This window comes from Rhincodon typus, chromosome 8 (genome assembly GCF_021869965.1).
Source record: "Rhincodon typus isolate 14 chromosome 8, sRhiTyp1.1, whole genome shotgun sequence".
Taxonomy (NCBI): Eukaryota; Metazoa; Chordata; class Chondrichthyes; order Orectolobiformes; family Rhincodontidae; genus Rhincodon; species Rhincodon typus.
The window spans coordinates 31720067-31727013 of record NC_063339.1 but is presented as its reverse complement, the minus strand read 5'-3'; positions in this window follow the sequence as shown (position 1 = coordinate 31727013).

Here is a 6947-nt window from a genome sequence, read left to right as displayed (position 1 = left end):
CTGTGTCACTCACTGCACCGGGACTGTTTCCCCCCTCTGTGTCACTCACTGCACCGGGACTGTTCCCCCTCTCTGTCACTCACTGCACCGGGACTGTTTCCCCCCTCAGTGTCAAACACTGCACCGGGACTGTTTCCCCCCTCTGTGTCACTCACTGCACCGTGACTGATTCCCCTGCATCAGCTGCTGCCTAGGGGTCTACATGCCGATCTTTGCTCCAGAGTTTGCCTCCAGGCCTTGCCAGCTCGTCTCTTCCCTTCATGCAGAAAGGGGGAGAAAAAGTGAAAAGAAAGGGAAAACAAAGAAAAAGAAATTACGGAGAAGAGGAGCTTTGGCAGGAGCATCTGTCTCTCTCCCCATCCGCCTCAGTTCAGAAGCTATGTAAATGATGCTGACAGTGAATGTGAGAAATGCTTAGGACCCAGGGGAATGGGAGCTGTCTTATGAGGCAGTGGCTGAGGATGTTGCGGAGAAAGACACTCTCTTTGTTTATAACAGAGCTCAGCTGTACTACTAGCCAGGCAGGACCTGATTGACACCCAGTTCCAGATGAGAGCTGGGAGCATCATTGACTTTAAAACATTTCTTGGTCATAAAGCCACCATTTGGTTTTGCAACACGGGAGTGAACTGCAGTGTCAATATCTTTTGTTTGTGTTTGATTTGCTGGCTATAAATAATAGCTCATGTTTGGAATTGTCTGATTTGTTGCCTGCATGTGATGTTCACCTCCTGGATGATGACTAGATGTAGGATATCTCGTCATCGCTAGAGCCAGAGTATTGGTGAATGAGGTTGGTTGTGTGAGGCAGTGTCAGCCACGCCAGTGATGTGTCATGAGCAATGTTTCTTTGTGCCATTAAATAGCACATGAGGAGGAAAACTGGATTGCCAATGTTTATCCAGGTCTATAGCAACCTTTCAGTTAAATGTGGAATTCAGTGGGATCTTGCCTGCTTCTGGAACCCTTGGTAATTTCTACTCTTTTAGCTTGTTGCCCGAATAGGTGCACCCCATGATGTTAATTCACCTATATATGCTGGATAGCAATGCAGAGGTCACTGTACAATGATCAAGAAATTAACAAATTCAATGCTCCTTGTTTGTTTGATAGCCAAACTAGCTCATACATCCCACAAATCTTAATTGTACAGAAATCCTTTGAAGAGTTTATTTTGATCATCATTTACAAGTATCTTGAGGAAGTTAAGGAAAGTGAAGCTTGAGTATTGCTAGTTGAGTGCTTGTATCATATATAATAGGAGGGGCATTGAAAATAAATGAATATGATTTCAATCTTCATCAAAGGACAGTGAACCAAAGAATTATGGTACAGTTGGCTTAACACTGATAATGCTAAAGATTCAGTAATGCACTGCAATGTAGACATTTCAAGGTCATTTATCAGCACTGAAAGCAATAACCAAAATCTAAACTGGATTCTTGAAGGGAAAGTCATGTCCAATGAATTAATTGAAATTTCTGGAAAACTATTGGCATTGTTGGACGAAGGAAACACAAAATATAACAAAAAGGATTCTGGGTAATCCACCATGGAGGATGGGAGAAAATTGTGGCTGTAGAGCCTCTTCCTTTTGTGAGGTATTTTAAGTATTGGAACTGATTTCCTTGAATTTGAGAAGCAGTAATTGCTGTTTTATAAGCTGTTGCATTGTTTTGGAACTTTGTGGGACAGAACCAGGGAGGCCCAGATTCAAGTCTCACCTGTTCCAGAGGTTTGTAATGACATCCCTGAACAGGGTTGATTAGGAAAAATAATTCAATAAAAGAAAAAACGGACAGGGCGTTTCACTGACCGTGGATGTGACTCCAAACAATATGATGCTTCCTTGGTGCCAAAGTCAAAGATACCACAAGCAGGATGTTCTTCTCAGGGAGGATAAAGAGTCAGAGCTCATGGTCCCCTTTGACACCAATTGTACAGATAGACAGAGAAATTAGGTCTTGAAAGTAGAATTTAAGGAGTTAGAGACTGTAGCAGGATATCTAAGGCAGCAATCTCAAGATTGCTTCCAATACCACATGCTGCTAAGTTTAGAAATAGAATATTGAATGACTGAACAATTGGCTGGAAAAATGTGCAAGAGAGAAGGCTTTATATTTCTGGAACATTGGAACTGGTTCTAGTGCAGGTGGGATCTACACAAGGAGGATGCTTACACCTTAGCAGGACTGGGATAAATATCCTTAGAGGGAGAATGGCTAGTGCTTTTGGGGAGAATATAAACGAGTTTGTCAGGGGGATGACAAACTGAGATGTGTTTCAGAGAGAATAAAATTGAAGCTGATAATGGAAAGTATAACAACTGAGAATGAAAGTGGGAAATGTAGAAAAAAAATCCTGGAATCAACCAACATCAATTTATGGAATAGCATGAAAGAGGTAGAATTAAAAGCACTCTATATGAATATAGACAGTATTCATGACAAGATAATTGATAGTGCCAGTAGAAGTCAAAGAGCATGGTTTAATTGCCATTACAGAGACATGGCTGCAAGGTGAACAAGAAAAGGGACAGAATATTAAAAGATAATCAGCATTTAGGAAGGATAGGCAAAAAGAGCATAGTGTGGTGTCAAAAATAACGGATAGGATCAGTGTATTAGAGACAGAATATCTAATTGGAAGAACAGGATGTGGAATTTGTTTGATTAGAGCTAAGAAACAAGAAGGGGAACAAACATTGGTAGAAGTTATTTATAGGTCACCAAACAGTAGCAACAATGCAGGGCATAGTATAAATCAGGAAAATAGCGGTGCATGTAGCAAGGGGTATCATTGGTGACTGCAAACTGCACATGCTGTTGAAGAAGAATTTCTGAAATGACGTTGAGATAGTCTTATGGAGCAATATGTTGAGGAATCAATTAAGGCACAAATTATTTTTTAAATTTGATATTATGCAATGAGAAAAGATTAATTAATAATCTCGGTGGACAGAACATTTCAGTAATAGCAACTATTGAATGATAGAATCTTCCATCATGTTTTAAAATGATGTTGTTCATCCTGAAACCATAGTTTTAAATCAAAACAAGGACAATTATGAAGTTGTGAGGAGGAAGTTGGCAGTGGATGATTGGAAAATTACACTAAAAACCGTGACAGTAGATAGCGGTTATCATTTAAGGAATTAGGACTTAGTTGTTTTTTAGAAAGTACATTCCTTTAAGACAATAGCAAATGCAAGAGAGCCTTGGCTAACGAGTGAAGTCAAAGACCGTACTAGATCAAATGAGGAGACTTGTAAAGTTGTCAAAGAAAAGTCATAAGGCTGAGGATTGAGAAAATTTTAGAATTCAGCTAATGTGGACCATGAAATTGATAAAGAAAGACTAAAATATACATGTAAATTCATAGGTAACATATTAAAAAAAATTCAAGTTTATACAGGTACGTCAAAAGGAAAGATTAACAAAGGCAAATATAGACTCAGTACAGGCAGACATGGGAGAATTAATAATAGGAAATAGAGAAATGGCAGGGAAGTTAAAAAAAACTACTTTGTGTCTGTCGTCACAGAGGTCAAGAAGTCTCCCTGAAATATTTAGAATCCAAGGATCTTGTGAAAGTATGGAATTGAAAGAAACGAGTATTAGTACAAAAGATTGCATTGGAGAAATTAGTGGGATTGAAAGCTGAAAAATCCTTATGACTTGATGGCTATAACCCTGCGGCATTGAAAGAATTACGGTTAGGAAGATAATAGATACATTAGCAATCATCTTACAAATTCTATTAATTTTGCAACAGTACCTGCAGATGGAAAGGTTTCAAACATTATCCCATTGCTTAAGAAAGGAGTAAGGGAGTGAGAGAAAACCTGTCATCCTGACATCGCTAATAAGGAAAACACAGGAATCTATTATCAAGGATGTGATTCCTGGATATTTAAAAAAAATCAGATTGTACAGAGTCAAATGGATTTATGAAAGGGAAATCCTATTCGTCAAATCTGATAGGCTTTTTAAAATTCTTTAACAGGATTAGGGCATTGCTAGCTCGGCAGCATTTAGTGCCCATCTCTAATTGTCCAGAGGGCAGTTCAGAGTCAATCATATTGCTGTGGGTCTGGAGTCACATGTAAGCCAGGCTGGCAGTTTCCTTCCCTAAAAGATACTACTGAACCAGAGATAGTAGGAACTGCAGATGCTGGAGAATCCGAGACAACAAGGTGCAGGGCTGGATGAACACAGCAGGCCAAGCAGCATCATAGGAGCAGAGAGGCTGACGAGATGGGTTTTTCCAACAATGGGTTCATAGTCATCATTAGATTATTAATTCCAGATATTTTATTGCATTCAAATTCCATCATCTACCATGACAGGATTATGAGCCTGGATTAACAGTCCAGTGATACTACCACTAGGCTATAGTCTCCTCCTTGTGTATATGCACGTTCAGAAGGCTTTTGATTAAATCCTACACAGGAGGTTCGTAAGCGAAATTAATGTACAAGGTATTGGAGGGAATACACTAGAATTGATTGAGGGTTAGTTAACAGGCAGGAAGAAAAGAGAAAGAATAAATGGGTCATTCTCATTTGGTAGGCTATATCCAGTGGGATGCCACAGTATCTGTGTTAGAGCCCTAGCTGCTCACAATCTAAATACATTATTTGGGGATATGCCCCCAGTTGCAAATGACATAAACTTGATGGGAATGTGAGTTGTGAGAGGATGTAAAGAGGATTCAAGGGGATTTTAGCAGGCTGAGTGAATGGGTAAGACCATGGCAGATGGAATTTAATGTGGATATGTGTAAGGTTATTAATTCTGGCAGGAGGAATAAAAGTGCAGAATATTTCCTAAATAGTGTAAGATTGCAAAACATTGATGCTAAGTGTCCTTATTCATAAGTTACTGAAAGCTGGGATTCAGTGCAGTAAGAACTTTGGAAGGTAAATGGTGTATTAGTCTTAATTGCCACATAATTTGAGTACAGGAGCAAATAAATCTTTCTTAAATTGGAAAGAACATGGATGAGATGACACGTGAAGTATTGTGTGCAGTTCCGGTCTCTTTGCCTAAGTAAGAATATACTTGTTATAGAGGGAATGCAGTCGATGTTCTCCAGACTGATTCCTGGAATGGTGGGTCTGTCATATGAGGAGAGAATGAGGAGATTGGACCTGTCTTCTCTGGAGTTTAGCAGAATGAGAGGTGATCTCATAGAAACTTGTAACGTTTTTAAAGAGGTAAACAGAATAGATTTAAAAGGAATGTTTCCCCTGGCTGTGGGAACCACAGGGACACAGTCTCAGAGTAAAAGGTAAACCATTTAGAACTGAGATGACGAGGAATTTCATCACTCGGAGGGTGGTGAAACTTTGCAATTCTCCATGCTTGATTTTTTTATTTTGATATATTGTTGTTATATGTACTGAAATATTGTTTTCCTGCTCTGCAGGCTGATCGTATCATACAAAGTGCATCAGGGTAGCAAAACAGACTGTAGAATACAATGTTACAGCCGCAGAGAAAGATCAACATTAACATTTCAGAGGTCTGTTCAAAAGTCTGATAACAGCAGGGAAGAAGCTGTTCTTCAATCTGTTCATACACGTATACAAACTTTTATATCTTCTACCCAATGGAAGAGGGTGTCGGAGAATATAACCGGGGTGGGAGGAGTCTTTGATTATGTTCTTTTCTTTCTCGATGCAGCAGGAAGTATAGATGAAGTCAATAGATGGAAGGTTGGTTTGCATGATGGGTGGGGCTGTGGTTTCAACTCTCTGTAGTTTCATGCAGTCTTGGGAAGATCTGTTGTCATACCACGCTGTGATGCATCTGGATTTGATGTTTTCTATGGTGCATCTATAAAAATTGGTAAGAGCTCTTGTGGACATGCCAAATTTCCTTAGCCTCCTGAGAAAGTATAGAAATAGTAGGAACTGCCGATGCTGGAGAATCTGAGATAACAAGGTGTGAAGCTGGATGAACACAGCAGGCCAGGCAGCATCAGAGGAGCAGGAAAGCTGACATTTTGGGCCGGGACCTTTCTTCAGAAAGTTCCAACCCGAAACGTCAGCTTCCCTGTTCCTCTGAGGCTGCCTGGCCTGCTGTGTTCATCCAGCTTTACACCTTGTTATCTGAGAAAGTATAGATGTTGTTGTACTTTCTTAGCCATTATGACCAGGACACATTGTTGGTGATCATCACTCCCAGGAATTTGATGCTCTCGACCATCTCTACCTCAGCACAATTGATATAGATAGGAGCATATCTTCCACTCCACTTCCTGAAGTCAATGACAAGTTCCTTCATTTTGCTGACATTGATGGAGAGATTGTTGTCTTTACACCATGCTGCTAAACACTCAATCTTTTGTACTCTTCTCGTCATTGTTTGAAGCCTGACCTACAATGGTGGTGTTGTCAGCAAATTTGCAAATAGAATTGGTGTCAAATTTGGCCACATGGTTGTGAGTGTATAAGGAGTACAGTAGAGAGCTGAGTATGCAGCTTTGCAGGGCGCCAATGTTGAGGATTATTGTGGAAGAGGTGTGTCATCTATTCTTACTGATTGCAGTCTATGCGTCAGGAAGTCAAGGATCCAGTTGCAGAGGGGAGAACCGAGACCTAGGCCTCTGAGTTTGGAGATGAGTTTGTTTGGAATTAGGGGGTTGAAGGCAGAACCGTAGTCAATAAGTAGGAGCCTTAGGTATCCTTGTTATCCAGATGTTCCAGGGATAAGTGTAAGGCCAGGGAGATGGTGTCTGCCATGGACCTATTGCGACAAGAGGTGAATTGCAAAGAATCAAGGCAATTTGGAAGGCTGAGCTGTTGTGAGCCATGACTACCCTCTTAAATCAATTCATCATTATGGAGGTCAGAGCCATCGGGCAGTAGTCATTGCATGTTTTTTTTGGCACTGTGATGATGGTAGTCTTCTTGAAGTAGATAGAGGCTTCAGATTGTAGAA